The 16,431-nt window shown below is 36.6% G+C and overlaps 1 long non-coding RNA gene across 1 annotated transcript; it reads left to right on the top strand.

Moving 5' to 3' along the window:
- Positions 1-12,225: 12,225 nt before the first annotated feature.
- On the top strand, positions 12,226-16,010 carry LOC148673468 (uncharacterized). Its single transcript, XR_015936211.1, has 2 exons — positions 12,226-12,677; positions 14,702-16,010. It is a non-coding gene; the product is annotated as an uncharacterized LOC148673468 (long non-coding RNA).
- The last annotated feature ends 421 nt before the right edge of the window (positions 16,011-16,431 follow it).

Genomic DNA, 16,431 nt, shown 5'->3' with positions numbered 1-16,431 from the left:
TGCAGACATGCAATAAATTTTGTTTCATACATGAAACTGGAACTCTTGGTGCAAAGAGCACCACCCAGACAAGAGTATCTCAACAGAGCACTAGGGCAGTGTCAAGCAGGGAAAAATTCCTGGTCTGATTGCTCATTAACTAAAAACCTGTGGCGGAGAGGTCCAGGTGGCGCTGGGCAGAGTCTAGCTCCTCGTCTGAATGTGATCGGCTCCTGTGGAGACCGATGGCTGGGAGCTCTGACCCGCCCAATTGTAACAAAAGACTAACTTTATTTTATGTGCCACAGTCTTGTTGAATTTTTCACACAGGTTATACAGAAGACATCCCCTCCATCACTGCCAGCAAGCTGGTTATGACAACAATCGTATAAAAGTTTAGGCATTTTAAAACTGGATATAAAAGGTTATTATACCCTGCTGTGCAAACCACACAATCATGAGTTACAATATGTATATGTTATTGGCAACAACAATTGCAATCGCTATTGTTTCCTACTGTCAGTTGTTTGGGTGTCATTTTGGGATTTTCATTTAACCATCTTTAATTCACACTGATCTGAATGTTAATAATAATAATAATAATTGCTTACACTTATATAGCGCTTTTCTGGACACTCCACTCAAAGCGCTTTACAGGTAATGGGGTCTCCCCTCCACCACCACCAATGTGCAGCATCCACCTGGATGATGCGACGGCAGCCATAGTGCGCCAGAACGCTCACCACACATCAGCTATTAGTGGGGAGGAGAGCAGAGAGTAATTAAGCCAATTCATAGATGGGGATTATTAGATGATTGGTTAAGGCCAATGGGAAATTTGGCCAGGACGCCGGGGTTACACCCCTACTCTTTTCGAGAAAGCAAAAGAAAGAATGTTCATAACATGATTACAGCAACTCAGCATATACTTCATATACTCCTATATGAAGTGCTGTATTAGCTAATCTATCATGTTTACCAGTCAAATCTAATTAATACATTGTCAGATGTTTCACAGAATTAAAATAATGTCTTCCCTTCTATATATATATATAAAGCTAAATGGATCATTTTTGTCCTACAAAATACAGATCGGCCAGCACTAAACTGTTAGCTCTAAAAATAGCAAACATTTTAATAGAAAATCTGTGTTTCTGCATAAAGGTTGAAAAAATGACTGAAAAGTGTAGAACAAGGCTAAATAACTAAGATTTTTATACAGAAATATGTATGTCATGTTCATGGCAAAATAATTGTTCATCAGATGATTAACAGGGAATACATGCCATTATTTTCTTCAAAACCTGTGTTTTTCACGCATGACTGCTAGGTACATAAAATGTATTAAAGTGTTAAAAGTAAAATACAAGAAACGGTTGTGCTAGGGTTATTAGTTGTATGAGTACAAAACACAACACAACCTCATATTCCAGCCCTACTATGCATCATTGCATAGGCATGGCCTATGTTGTACTCACTCAATGTGTTTTTCTACCGTTGGATTAGAATACAGGTGTTTTTACCTTTGATAAGTAATACATTACTGTAACATGTGAAATCTTATACCATAGTATACTTTCTTGTAATGGCCATGCACCTAGGCCAGGATGTGGAGGACACAGGTACAAGGTAGGGTTGGGCAGGTTATATGTTTGTTGACATACACAAAATGGGAGATCCTTATGCTTCTTTCAAGAAATAAAACCTTCCTCCGTGATATTTTTCGCAACTCTGTACAGTTCCTTGCTCAGGCTGGTTGTTAGAGCAGGAGTACTGCTAGGGTGACTGTTGCCACTGTTCATTTCTGTTCAGACACCTGTTATGCAGTAGGTTCTTTAATTTCCTTTAAGCACATCCCCTGTGGCTAGAGTGCTGCCAGCCTATGTTGCCTGAAATAAATTCCTGCGATCCTTCGAGCCATTAGTTTCATCTCAGTATCTAAAAAAATCGAATAATGACGTTTAAAATATAAAAATGTGTTTGCATGTTTAATCAAGTGCAACAAAATCTTTCATTAGCACACTCAATATGTAAATGAAAAGGTTTCTGTAAAAAGAGACTGAGTTGTTCTCATTAATGAAACTGAACCACAGACTAATAATTTCCTTCTCACATGAAATCATAAAGTAACACTACTTTAATTCTTTTGGAATTAGTTTTATAGATTTGATTTAGTGTTCTGTTTAAATGAGAAGACAATGTGATGAATTTGATTTTTAATTAGGAGTATAATTGAAATCTAGTTTGTAAATTTCTTCCACACACAAAGTGCAAGTTGATTAGTCATTTGTCACAGTAAACAGAACAATGGAGGCAATTTACTGTACTTAATAGAAAACTAAAGCAGCCAAATAAAATCCTAATGAGAGGATTATCCTGCCTTTAGAACATAAAATGTACAGTGACTATATTTAAATAGTACAGTATCACTCTTGAAGGTTCACTGTTCATTAGACTTACACTGACATACTGTGACTTCATATTTTGGGGCAGGGGGTTAATCAAGAAATAAGTAACATGTAAATAACACAGAAAATATGCACTTACCAATTAACAATTATGAATGGGGGGTAAAAATGTCAGTTTTTTAAAGAAAGTGAAGGACCACACCATCACGGTTTTTACACAGGTATTTCTACATGAAATAGAAAAAACGACTATGACTGAATGCAGCTACAGTATGTGCCATCTAAAGTATTTCATTCAGACACCCTCTATTCCATGATTCTCTAAGAGTCTACAGTATGTAAGCAGGTACCAGATGCCTGAGGGCGTCTGTGGCAGATGTTGTTGAGTACATTCTATGGACAAGCCTGAAATGTTTTAGTTATATATATGCATCTCAGTTAATAGCGCACCAGTAACAGAAGCAGTCAAAAATAATTTGTGTTGTTTTTAAATTAATTTGTACTTATCTGTGCGTGAGCCTGGTCAGTACCTGGATGGGAGACCTCCTGGGAAAAACTAAGGTTGCTGCTGGAAGAGGTGTTAGTGGGGCCAGCAGGGGGTGCTCACCCTGTGGTCCATGTGGGTCAACCGAGGTCCTGACTCTCTGTGGTCATTTAAAATCCCAGGGCGTTTCTCGAAAAGAGTAGGGTGTAACCCCGGCATCCTGGCCAAATTTCCCATTGGCCTTACCGATCATGGCCTCCTAATAATCCCCATCTTTGAATTGGCTTCTTTACTCTGTTCTCCTCCCCACTGATAGCTGATGTGTGGTGAGCGTTCTGGCGCACTATGGCTGCCGTCACATCATCCAGGTGGATGCTGCACATTGGTGGTGGTGGAGGGGAGTCCCCATTACCTGTAAAGCGCTTTGAGTGGAGTGTCCAGAAAAGTGTAAGTAATTATTATTATTATTATTATTATTATTATTATTATTATTATTATTTATTAATTAATAGTGGGCTGTTATATTTAGATTATTTGAGAATGTTCATCTCTATGTGGTCATCTTTACATACTGTTGCCCCACCATCCCATTGCACATACAGTATGAGTAGCTTAAGAGTTTGGTGAAGAAGGTAAGAACTTAAAAAAAAGACTGAAAAAATAGTGCAGGGACAAGATTTTGGGGAACCCTACTTTTGTGGTGCATAATGAGACATGATAAGTGTCTCACATCGTGACCTCTAAAGGATGCGTTTAAATCTTGATACTGTCTTAAAATGAGGAGTTTCAAAGTATTTTGTATCAGTTTTTTCACCTTAAATTTTGAAACAAACTGCTGAAGCAACTGTCAGACAAATGTATCATTATTGGTGATGATGATATTGCATTTTTCTATATATTTTTTATATATTATTATACATTATTCTTATTATGTTGCTTTTATAAGAACTTTATAAGAACTCAAGATCAAAATGATATTGTTATTTCCAGTTGTTCATTTGGTTTCTGCATGTTTTAATTATTACATGACACATATGGATTTTTATGAAATTATCAGTGGCTTCAGCTGCTGATCTTCACTGCTATATCGGCTGCCTTTCTCTTCTCAATGATCAATCACTAATTACGTTAAGCATTAATAGAAAGGCACCATTGTTACAAATGGCGTAGTCATGTTGGTGTGTGTTTAGAATAGCACGAACCAAACAGGGACATGAAGTGAAGCTGTAAACAGGTACTTGATGAGTATTACAGTATGTAATGAATAAAACTCTGATGTAAATTAACAATGACAATGTGTCTGGTAACTAAGCACAATTTTCTGCCGTAATGAAAGAAATTGTTAGCACATAAATTTAAACTTTATTCAGTATCTTGTGTTCTCAGACTATTATTTTAAATTACAACGTTGCAAAGTTGCTAACACTTTTGTTCACCCATAAATAAAGGAGGTGTTACACTACAGTATTTCATTCACTGAACATCTATTCCCATAAACAACTCTGACACTAACCTAGCTAGTGAATACATAGCAGATGCATTTACATCAGGCTATGATTAATGACTTTTTCTCAAAACCATTAATTAAATCTTAGACCTCCATTTTCTTCTTTTTGTATGTGTGTGTGTGTGTGCTTTTGTTTCCAAACCAAAGGCAGGGATCAGACTTATTCTACCATTCCTCACCATGGTGTGCAGAAGCCACTCCTTCTTTTAAAAAGGGTAGAGGCAGAGCTCATAAAGCTCTACACTGCGGATCACATCATTTAGTACAGCAATTTCAAGCACAATTCACTGCCTGTGGCTCACCTTGAAAACTGCCTTTTGATCAGAATCTAGAAGTGGAAAATGTGCTATATTTTGTACAAACGTTTTTTCACGGGTCTTGACATTAATTTAATGATGATTAATTGCAACTGACACATTGACTGATTTTCTTAATAATGTATTATATCTCATAAACTGATTACATTTATTTTACATAATTGTAGCACTCTGTGTTATCAATGTTTTTCATAACTAAGAATGTTGTCATATAAAAATGTAATCCATTCACTAGCCTGCCTCATTTAATAAGAATCAGTTTACTGTAAATACCAAACTGAGACATTCTTGAAACAAACACTACCAGTAAACACTGGTCTACAGATTGAGTAGACATCATACCTTGTAAGGTAGTGACATATCTGCCCACAGCTGTCTGGCAGCAGGTCTATATTTTATGGTTAGCTGTTCTGCTGCTGTCTTACTCCAGTTTTTCTTTTTGCCATAACTATTAGAGACTACTGTTTCTCAGCTGATTCACAGTCCCAAGCCCTCTAAGGTTGTCCTACCTACACACAGCCAAGAAACAATCATATAAGTGTGTGAAAAGGAGATTCTATCAGTGACATTGAATGTCTTTTCACCATAATATTTTGTCTTAATATTGAAAACTGCAGATGCTTAATACAGGAATCCAGTTATTTACAGAGTACACCAGCAACAGGACTGATAGAATGTTGTAAGTAGGTAGCAATCATAATAATTATTTCCTTCTTAAACAGTATTTAACTTTATACTAAACAAAACAAAGTATTTAAAGACTATTAGGAGCCTTATTGTCATTACTTTACAAGAGGTAGGGCTTTGCAAGCGATATTTTCCTTATTTTCGGACCATATTTTTAAATGTCATTAATTACAATTCTTCCATCAATTTCTCCCTGAAATATTAATTTAAGATTATGCTCAACCGTCAACATTGGAAGCATTAGAAGTTAATAAAAGAATCTCCCAGGCAACTGTCCTTATCTCCCAGGAACTGAGACAGGACTGGCGGAGTTAAATCACAACAGCGTGCTGGGTGCAGTGTGCTGCATGCTCATTTCACACAAATGAGTTGTATCTCTGCATCTGATTGAGAAAGGTGGCGTTTTATCCCACCACTGTGCCCCACAGACGATTGTTACATCATCTCCCTAGCGACTAATGCACATCTAGCTGTACGCGCCACAGGACTGATAGGTTTCCAAAAAAAAAAGACCTAAACTGAATACATAATTCAAAACCCAATATCAGAGGTCAGGAGCCTGAAATATTGATTTTGACAACAGTGAGTTGTGCGAAAAACATTAAAACATACTTACTGAGCTTTCTTCACTAGTGATGTAGGGCTTTTAATTCCTTATACAGGAGAACACAGTGTTAGAAATGTTATAAACAAGAGGATGCAATTTGGCTCATCTGGCACGTTTTGTTTCCTTTAGGTTTAGTCAAAGCTGTGTATACTAGCCTGTACAGTATTAATATCAGCACCTTATTATGTGCAGGATATACATGGGTATTGTTTCATAAGAAATTGGAATAATTATTTGCAGTTACTGAAGATAATCTGTTATTGTTGATGGTAAATCAACAGTCTTAAGTGGTACATTGGGTGCAACCCAGGAATTCACCTAAAAAACAAGAATAGGGAAGTATTGATTAATGTTAATTTATTCAGATAAATAAGCTATCTTTAACCCTATTGTGGTACTACCAGTCATGAAATGCATTATTACCTTCATAGTTCATGTGGTTGGGCAATATAAAGTACACTATACACTGTAAATTCCCAGTATTCAAGAGACACTTTTCAGAAGGCTTATCTTCTTTTCACTCTAAGCACTTTTAATGCTCATCTTTTTTCATATGTTTGAAAAGGATACATTTAGTGATCCCAAGCTATTCACAGAGAAAGCCAAGCTTACTGGGAGCTGCTCTAGCATACAGTTCATGCAGGAAACATGACTGATACAACAGATATTGTACTGCACAATTGTTTTTTCTGTCCATCAATGTCTTTTCAGCATCCTGAAATCATAACATGCTTATCTGTAAGTTATTTTATTTTGATTAGGATAGAGAGAATATCAATCACAAAGTCACTGTTCACAGAAAACTTCCACATTCATACTGTGTTAGATGAGCAACAGTACACTTCATATTCACAAAATAAACATCGGTGGCTAGCTTTGTAATATATACTTTCATGGTGAGGATTTGCTTGTGTCTGCATTTACTGTAATACTTCTATGTATCTTGTGTCCTTGACAATGCCTGATACAAATTTAAATATAAAAGAGATAGTAAAGATTGATTTCTCGGGGGCAAAATTTAATCTGGCCTCTGGGGTCTCAAACGCATTCAGCAACATACAGAACGTGAATGTCTGAAGTGGAAATATTAACCACTGTAATCACAATAGGGAGATTTCCTTGACAGTCTGTTGTGTAAGCGTGATGGGGATTTTGTGTCATCTCAATATATATGGGGTGAAAATCGGCTGTTAAAGATACAAGATACAAGTCAGCAATAAAATGTTTACTTCTAAAGTTTAAGAACACTAGAACACATAATGAGAGGAGGTAATTTGGTCAGAAGTATAGTCTCTCTGGAGAAGCAGAAACATAAAGAAAACCAACTGTTCATCACAATTGCTAAATGTTATTCTGGAGGTTTGTGAGTGTGATGGCTGGTAAAAGACTTGACGTCTCGCCCCGAGAACACACTCCCCACCGGTTAGCCAGGGGGAAAGCATCTGCTGCATAATGCAGCTCAGATCAATGACCTTCAGCAGGCTGGTTTTAATTAACTACCGAGCTGCTTAATATTTCACAGCAGAGGTGAATACTACAGTTTTAGGTCAATTTTCCTGAAAAAACACATTGAATTGCATAACTATGTCATTTCTTTCTCAAAAACATTTACAAAAAAAGACAATGAAGTCATTCCTGTTTACGTGTTTGTGTGTACACTTGCATATACGTTTATTATTTCATCAATATTAATTTCATCTTTTGTGTTGGTGGCAGGAAACTAGGTCACAACGGGTCAAACTGTAATAGTAGTGCTTTGTTTAAATAGGTTGACTAGGTCCAAAAGAAAGAACATTTTTATTAATATCTGTGACACCGAGGACCTCTGGTGGGTATTGACAGAATTGAAAGTTTGCTAATCTAAGCAGGCAGGTGCTCATGGAGCTGTAACTTGGATTTTATACTGAAAAAAAAATGTTTAATAATTAAAACAATCAATAATGATTAGCTTGGATTTCACTCTTTTTCTGCTAAAATGTTTTAATTTAATTTATCCAGGTATAAAAAAATACATTATTTTATACTTCCAAAATCAAAAGTCAGTGAAATTCACTGGTAAGACCCATGCAGGTCATCTTCATGGGGTGGTTCTGTTTAATCTGGATGTATATGCTTCTCCTTAATTATACATTATTGTATATTAAATGGGGTTCAACATATGCTGATAATTTACATCAATGTTTATGCACAGAAGTAGTGCTGTTGAAGAATTAACTCAAAGGATAGTTACGGAAAGGGCATCATCTTCATCCATTTCACCCTTTGCCTCAATAATAATTAACCCTACAGCCATGATTTTGCAGTTCCTCATGTGCTATGATGTAGGCAAAGGTATCCATTCATCCACCCATTCTCGAACTGCTTCATCTAACTCAGGGTCATGGAGGAGCTAGAGACTACAGTATAATGGCAAGCAACAGGTACAAGGCTGGGTACACCATGAACGGGACACGTGTCCATCGATAGCGAACACAGACTAGGGTCAGCTTTCCCAGAAGCCAATTAATTTAACAGTATGTTTTTGGACTGTGATAATTATACCATCTTCAGAAAGGTGCTGTTTGAAAAGGGCCAAGCATGTGTTTCCTCAGAAGGTGGACCCAATGAGCACCCATTAACAACCTCATTGTCTGGAAATCCCTAGAAGTAGAATCACAAGATCATTCGACTATCAGTAAGCACAGACCATCAAGGTGCATAAACACAGTAGATGACAGTACAGCACTGAATAAAGGTGACATAGTTCTAGGGTGGCACTGTGGTATAGCTTCTGAGACAACTTTTTCTTTTTCCCTTTGAAACATATCAAGATCACTATCAAGATTGGGTGATGTCCTTATGAGACTAAACGTGTTCTACAAAAAGTCATCAGTAAAATACATTATTTGTTGAAAAAATGACTTTGTATGCTATGATTTATACCTTTTATGCAATACTCACACTTACTTACTAGATTTCTAGTTGTACTTACTTGCAAGAAAAGTGCTTATGGAGCAACAAATCTATGAATTCTAGCTATTCTGTATATTGGGTAATGTTTCTCTTCAGGTGTGTGTTTTTTTTTTAAACTGATTAAGTACTGCCTTCGACATTTTCCAAATTCTCATAATTGTTTTATAGAGGTGATGTGTGATGTGTGTGGTTGATGAGGCTTCCTCAGGTTTTTCTATTAATTTGATTTAAGTCAAAATTTAATTTCACTTATAATTAAATTTGCATGGATGGGGATTATTTTAATTCCTCTAACATCTCTCAGAGTATTTAATTTGCAAATACCGTGCTAAGAAAGTTTGAAAATAATTTTCTTTCTAAAGTCAAGTGTACAGGAACATGCCCCAGAGTTCTTTAGGTGTCAGTTTTTAATATTACCTAGCTGGTGGATTAATTCTTTTAGCAGTTTGATTTTGCTAAAAGTGTATATAGTTTTGACTTTTTGTTGATTACTAATGCAGTCTTTTAATATACAAACTGTTAACAATGATTCACTTTCCTGATGTCTGTATGTAGATAATGATTCAAAAATAATTATCAGTAACAAATGTAAGCTTATTCTGGAAATGAAAATATGTGTATTTTTCAAAGAATGGATGAATCGTCATTTTAAGATTTTATGCAAAGAAATTACTGCATGCATTACTTCATGCATGAATTTCTTTGGGATTTGGGCTCTGCTGTTAAAATACTAATTTTCCATTGATATATTTTTTAAAGTATGTGATACACATTTATTCCATCTTAATCTTATGATGTCACTAAACTAATATATTCCAGCTCGAAATGTAAGACATTAAAGATTTTAATATTTCATTTCAAAATTACACCTGCTTATTTTATGGTTTCAAGTGCTTAAATATCCCCAGGGATTTAAGTTTCAGAAGTTAATTTCAATTAGAGCTCAAGTAAGTGTGTTTTCTTCAACTTTTAAACAGGAGTTCATTAGCTGAAAATTGCAGGTTTACTGCCTGATTTCTCTCAGTTTCCTCAATCAAATCCCTGATCCGAGCTAGCTTTTCTGATACATGACTTTCATTAAGGAGTATCGGCTGGCCTTGCCTTCCCAGATTGCAAAAAGACGGTGCAAATTAAAAAATCATAGCCATACACTGCACAAAGCAAAATACAGCATGCATCACAGCAATGATTAATCACAGAGCTTTGTCAGACTTTAATACATTACAATCAGTAATTTTCAGGAACAATGTTTTGTATAATGCTGTCTTTGTTTTGTGCTTGCTGGGATGGGGTTTATACAATAAGTTGTTTTCAATATATCTGCACTAATAGGTCATCATAGATGATTCAGAAAATGAAGTAGTTGTGAGCATATATTTAACAAAATAAAAAACAAAATTTTTGATTTTACTTGATTTAGATACACTACACTGCTTCCAATGCATGTACACCTAAAATATGTTTTAGATAAATTCTAACTCAGCCTCTCTATTGTACTGTGTTTCCTGGACCACGTTGAGAAATAATTGAAAATGTGATTATGGGCACTTAGAATCACTAAAACAGATCATGTATTTCATGAGCACTCTCTATTTTTAACTTCCATTCTACAGACAGACAGGACACATTTGTACATAACTGTAATTGACTATGACCACAGGTGTTCATGGAATTAAATCCAGAGATAAAGATTTGCTCATCATGCTATTCATGCGTAACATGATTACTACCAAAAGAGTATTGACTTTAACAATTTCTAAGGGGCACTGGAACCTGCTAAAAAATGTCAAACTTTATGCAATGACAGTAATTCTGATGTATTCTGATGTTTGATACTAATATTATTAGGATTATATATCAAGTAATCACAGGAGATAATAGAGGCCTTTCAATGACACTGTTAAAATATTTGGAATTATGCTTAAAAATACTTTTAAAAACAAAACTTAAATGTAGTTATTGCTTCCAAATAAATGTGATTATATGGTTACAAGTATGGATAGAGAGTTCTGACTGAATATCCCAGGAGTAATACCTGAATATCCCTGGTTTCCTTTGGTTTCTGAAGACATGCTGGTAGTAAATGTTAATTTGGTTATCTTTGTGAGATCCAAATACATAACAAATACTGCGTAATATTTTTTTTCATTTTCCATTTTCTTTCAGTTAAGAAAAAACAGCTTACAAATTTCATACAGGTAATTTGACTGATTTCTTCTGTCTATTGCAAATCTGGAAGCAAATGGGACATAGTGATTTTGAGTCTAAATCTATAAGAATTCAAAATAATATTGTTAAGGTGTCCAGTAACGTTTCTGAAATATGTTATCTATTAAATATGTTTTTCTATCAAATTTTAGACAATGTCTACATTGTGTACATGAGGAAAAATAATTCTGGGATGGTGACACAGAAAACATCCAAGGAAAGTTATTTTCTGTGTGAGGTGGATGTACTGGATAGCTGTGCCCTAGTGCCCTCATTAAGAAATTGAGTCTACCACATCTTCGCCATTATCTAGTAAAGTAGTTCTTTTTGACTGTATATGAATTAGACTTTCAACCTACCACCAGAAGGTATGTTTCAAATAGGTTTTTTTTTTTTATTTTTAACACAAAAATCTATCTGGTAAAGTTTATTCTCTTTGTTTTACAATTTTCATTTTAAATTTCCGTTCATTAATTCTAATGATAGTAAAGCACACATGATTTTAGGAAAACGTTTATTCGAAATCCTCCGAGGACCTCTAATGGTGAGGTAGAGCAGGAGCAGGAGACATGACAAAGGAGGCGAGAGAGCTTCAATAAATGTGCTTTAAAAGCTTTATCTGAACTGTGCTTGATATTCACGTCTATATAGGAAGCAAAACTTTGGTTTAAATTCTTCCCGATTTCGAATTTTCGATATGGCCTATTTTTCTTTCAAATATACTACGACTTTGTTGAAACTGAAGGATGAACTAAGAAAAAAGTTAATTTGTTTTCCTGTCAAATTTAACTGAGGAGCTGCATTATACCACCTTTGTCCGTTCAATAGGGTTGCAAACGCTGTAATGTTTCATGGTGATCAATTATTCAGTATCAACTTGACCAGAAAACTACCGTCTGAAGTTCTGCTTACAACTAATATTTTAGTGTATCGCATACTTTCACCATATCCTTTATTCAAATATGAAAGGCGAGTTACTTTTTGTTAGTTTTGTTTTGGTTGTACTGTGCATTTCTTATAAGTGTCCACGGTTCCTTATCAAAGTAATAGTTGTTCCTGCAACAATTCGACAAAAATATAAGGTGCTGAGATAGTTTTTTTTTTTGCCACCATAGACGCACCTATTAACAAAACGACAGTGATTTCTAACACAGCGGTCTTGCACTGGAGGAACGCTGTGATGTTATGATGGTTTAAATGGATCAAATTCGCAATCGGTTGTACGTGATTTGGCTTGTAGATAATTCTGTGATTACTAACAGCTAATACAAGCATTGATGTTTCTCAGCAGCATAGTGGATTTCTAAAGTTAGGACACCTTGGTGGGTTTTACTAGGACAGTTCTGCTCTTTCCCAGAAAGTTCCCGATACCGAGTTTCCTAAGGATTCCTAACGAACCTCCTGTTCGCGCGTTTTAACGGTTTCAATTTTAAATCGACTCATGTCCTGACTCAAGACTTGAACTGGTGATACATGGATCGGAAACTTCATTTTCTATTTTAAATTCTTCTAAAAATCACAATTTCGGGTAAGTGGAGGCTGGTGTGGTATAAAGGTAGCTAAAATATAACAGACAATACAATAAATTACAATAAAATGCAATACATTGACTTATTTTTTTCTTTTTTCATTAATAACAGATTACATAACAACATAGTTATGTTGCACTTGTAGGCCTCTTTCAGATTTCAGATGGGAGCAAAAACAAAGAATCTTTTGATGCTTCCCTTCCTGGTGAGGATGGCAACATATTAATGTAAAGTGTAGGTTAACATTGACTAAAGGTTTGGTTAGTTTATATTTTTTATTATTCTTTTGATTATTGTAAGTAGATAATAATACTTGTGGACTGAAGCTTGTGGGTTGTCACATAGTGGATAAATTTGTTACCTAGACTATTCTTTTGTCTAAACCACACTGGTTAAAATCCATCCATTTTCAGTAGCTGTTTTATCTTAGAGTCCCAGTGTGCTGGAGCCTACTCAGACAGGCATTAGGCGCAAAGTGGGACAACATCCTGGAGAGGACACTAGTCTATTGCCCGGGCACATGCACACATGGATTCACTCACACATGCATTTCAGCAGCAATTTACAGACACCAATTAACCTAGATAGCATGTCTCCTGAAGGTAGGGGATGCCAGAGCACAAAACCCATGCAGACACAGGGATAATACCATGTTCTACAGAGAAGACACCACAGTTCAGAACTGAGACCAGGGCCCAAGAGCTGTAATACAGCACCTCTGACTGTCACACCACTGTTGGTTGAAGTCAAAAGTCCTTTTTTTCTTTTCCATTCTTTCTCCCTCTCCCTTTCAGGTCAGTTCCATTTATTTATGCCACAGAGCTAATAGAAACAGAGCTTCAGTTCAGAGCTTTAAAGATAACTTATAAAACCTATCAATTTACAAGAATCTATTAAAATATAAAAAGGATTATACTAGTTCTGGAGCAGGTAAATCAGCCTTGATCAGAAGAAGATAATAGTGTTTTCACTTCAAATTTGAACATAGAGAGGTTAGGATTACTAATGCAGTTCTTCCTAAACTTTTTCCTAAAAAATACTTTAATTATAACCATAGTAATGGGTGGCACAGTGGCACTTTGGTTAGCATTGCTGCCTTGCAGTGCTAGGATCCTGTGTTCAATTCCTATGGTGCTATCTGTGGGACGTTTGTATGTTCTCCCATATTTATGTGGGTTTCCTCCCAAAGTCCAGAGACATTCTTGTAGGTGAATTGGCTTCTAGGAGATTCCTAGTGTAAGTGATTGTGTTTTTGTCTGTGTGTGCCCTGTGATGGACTGGTGTCCCATCCAAGATGTATCCTGCCTTGCACCCATTGCTTGATGAGACAGGCACAGGTTTCTCTGTATTGGATAAAGTGGTTAGAAAATGGATGTACATGTGTAGATTATTTTAGTAATTGTGCTCATAACAACCTTTGGAGTAATTATTGATTAATTTATTTTTTTGTTGTTGTTTTCTTTGTCTTTTTTATTTTTTGTGTGTGCAAATGCTTGAAATTCAATACTGCTTGGTATTGCATTCATGTACTGTATATTCACATACAGTCAAATGATTAAACACACTTGGTGGCAGGTAATGTATGATTGTCTTAGGGAGTAAGAAAGAGATTTCTATCACCTTCTATCACCTTCCCTTTTCAAAAGACTCCCCAAAACATGTTCACATTCAAATTGAACATGATAACAAAATTGAATGTGTAGTTTATGCCCGTATGCTGTTACTCTTATTGCAACCTCTTCTTCTAGAAGAATGATATAGAATGATAAAGGATTAGGCTGTTTATACTGTTCTTGATGTAAGCTGATCTTGATGCTGAAAGAGGTCCAACTATTTTTTTTTTCATGGATCCTAATTTACGACAAGTTTGCATCTTGCCCTACTGAATATCTGCTATAAATCAATTAGCTCTTTCCCTCCAGGTTTTGTATATTGACTCTTTCTCCACCATTAAACGATATTTCTCTGTATGACAAAAACAAATTAAACTGATTCATTTTCTTCAAAATTGATCTAATTTCAGGACACCCTGAATCTGAATTTTGTGCTGGGCAAATGTGCAGAACACAAAGTCTGGATTTCGATCAGATCTTGTCTCCTGATACAGAAGACACAGAGACCTCCGGCATGTGTGTAAGGATGCTCTGAAGACAGTGTCTGGATTATAACAGACTACACGGAGAAAGTCAGAAATATCAGAGACCACACTATATTTGTTTCGCTCTCCATCTGTGTCTCTGTCCACCCATTATCTCCCTCTGCCTCCTCTTGACTTTTTCCTTCTGTTCTCTGTGCCTTGTCTTTCCTCCCACAACTCTTTTGTCCCCCATTCCTTTGGTCTTTCCACTGTTCCTCTCTGCCAGGCTCCCTGCCCATCAATTCACAATTGTCTTGCACGCTCTTTCGCTGCCCCTATCACACTTCCCCTTCGTGGTCGTCTCTGTTTCTCTCCCCTTCTTTCATCCCTCTTTTCTTCTCTCTGTCCCTCCATCATCCTATCCCTCCCCATCGTACCAGTCTCCCTGTACCCTCATCTATCCTTTTCTTCCTCTCCCTTCTTCCTTTCTTTCCCTTCAATACTGTTCTTCTGTCTCTACTCCTCTTCACTCAACCCGATGAAGATTTACCTGTCAAAGGGCCTGTGTGGGATGAGCCCTCGCACAGGCACCACAGTGGGTGGCCTGTATTTCCTGATGGTGGGAACCATGCAGCTTGTCTTCCAGTGTGGCCACCTTCACAAGGCCACTATCCGTGTCAGTGAAGCGGGCACTCCCTTACTGCCTGTGCAATGCCAGTATTACTACTATGCCTTACTTGGACTCGACGGTGCTACCCTTTTACTGGCAGGATTTATGCTGGGCTCACTATGGGCTCGGCGGGCAGCAGGTCTTCTAGGTTTTGCTGCCTGGATGATTCTGTATGAGGTGACCTCAGCTATCCTGTTGGCCCTTCTTGAGGTGGAGATGCAAGCAGCTGGGTCCGGATTGCGTCCTCTGGAATGGTTTGGTGTGGGTTGTCGTCTCCTCTGTGACCCCTTCTGGCTGGCTCTGGTGGTCACCCATGGGCTGGAACTACATCAGGAGGGACAGAGGCGGTTAGGTGGGCAGCGCCAGCGAGCAGGACCTGTAGTAAGGGCACGTGGAGCAGGTGGGCTGGAGGGAACTTCACACAAGTTGAAATTCAAGGCTTTTGACAGTCATGTTTGAAACAAGCAAAAATAAGTAAGGGAGAAGAAAGAAAGGTGTGTAAAAGTGCAAGAACTTCTGTTCCTTTTCAACTGTACGCTGTAGTAGTTATAGTATTTTAAATGAATAATAAAGAGCTAGCTTTTACACAGTGTCTTGTCTTTAGCACAGATGAGAGCCAATGTATGTATGTACATTTACTGTATTTTATTCCTACAGAACAACATTTACATTTTGTTTCAGTGTAATTTGTGTACATTTTTATAGTTAAGTATAAATTGGAACAACTAAGAAAATATGTACTTCTCAGTACTCTCATACCTTTTGCCTCCAGTTGGATTAGCATCTTTCAGACTCCTACCGTTTCATCATAGAGTGAACAAATTGTGTGCTAGATAACATTTTTAAAATCTTCAGTGTGTACATACTTTTTGGTATACAGGTACTGGAACTATTGCGCTGCTCATATTTTAAAAATGAACATGAGCCACTCTTTTAAAAAAAGCTATATATTTGGTGCAGAACAAGAAACCTCCTAAAATTCTCGGGATTGTTCTTTTCACCCTTT

The sequence above is a fragment of the Lepisosteus platostomus genome, chromosome 4 (genome assembly GCF_059453375.1).
Source record: "Lepisosteus platostomus isolate fLepPlt1 chromosome 4, fLepPlt1.hap1, whole genome shotgun sequence".
In the NCBI taxonomy this organism is placed as follows: Eukaryota; Metazoa; Chordata; class Actinopteri; order Semionotiformes; family Lepisosteidae; genus Lepisosteus; species Lepisosteus platostomus.
This window is presented reverse-complemented; position numbering and strand designations above follow the sequence as displayed.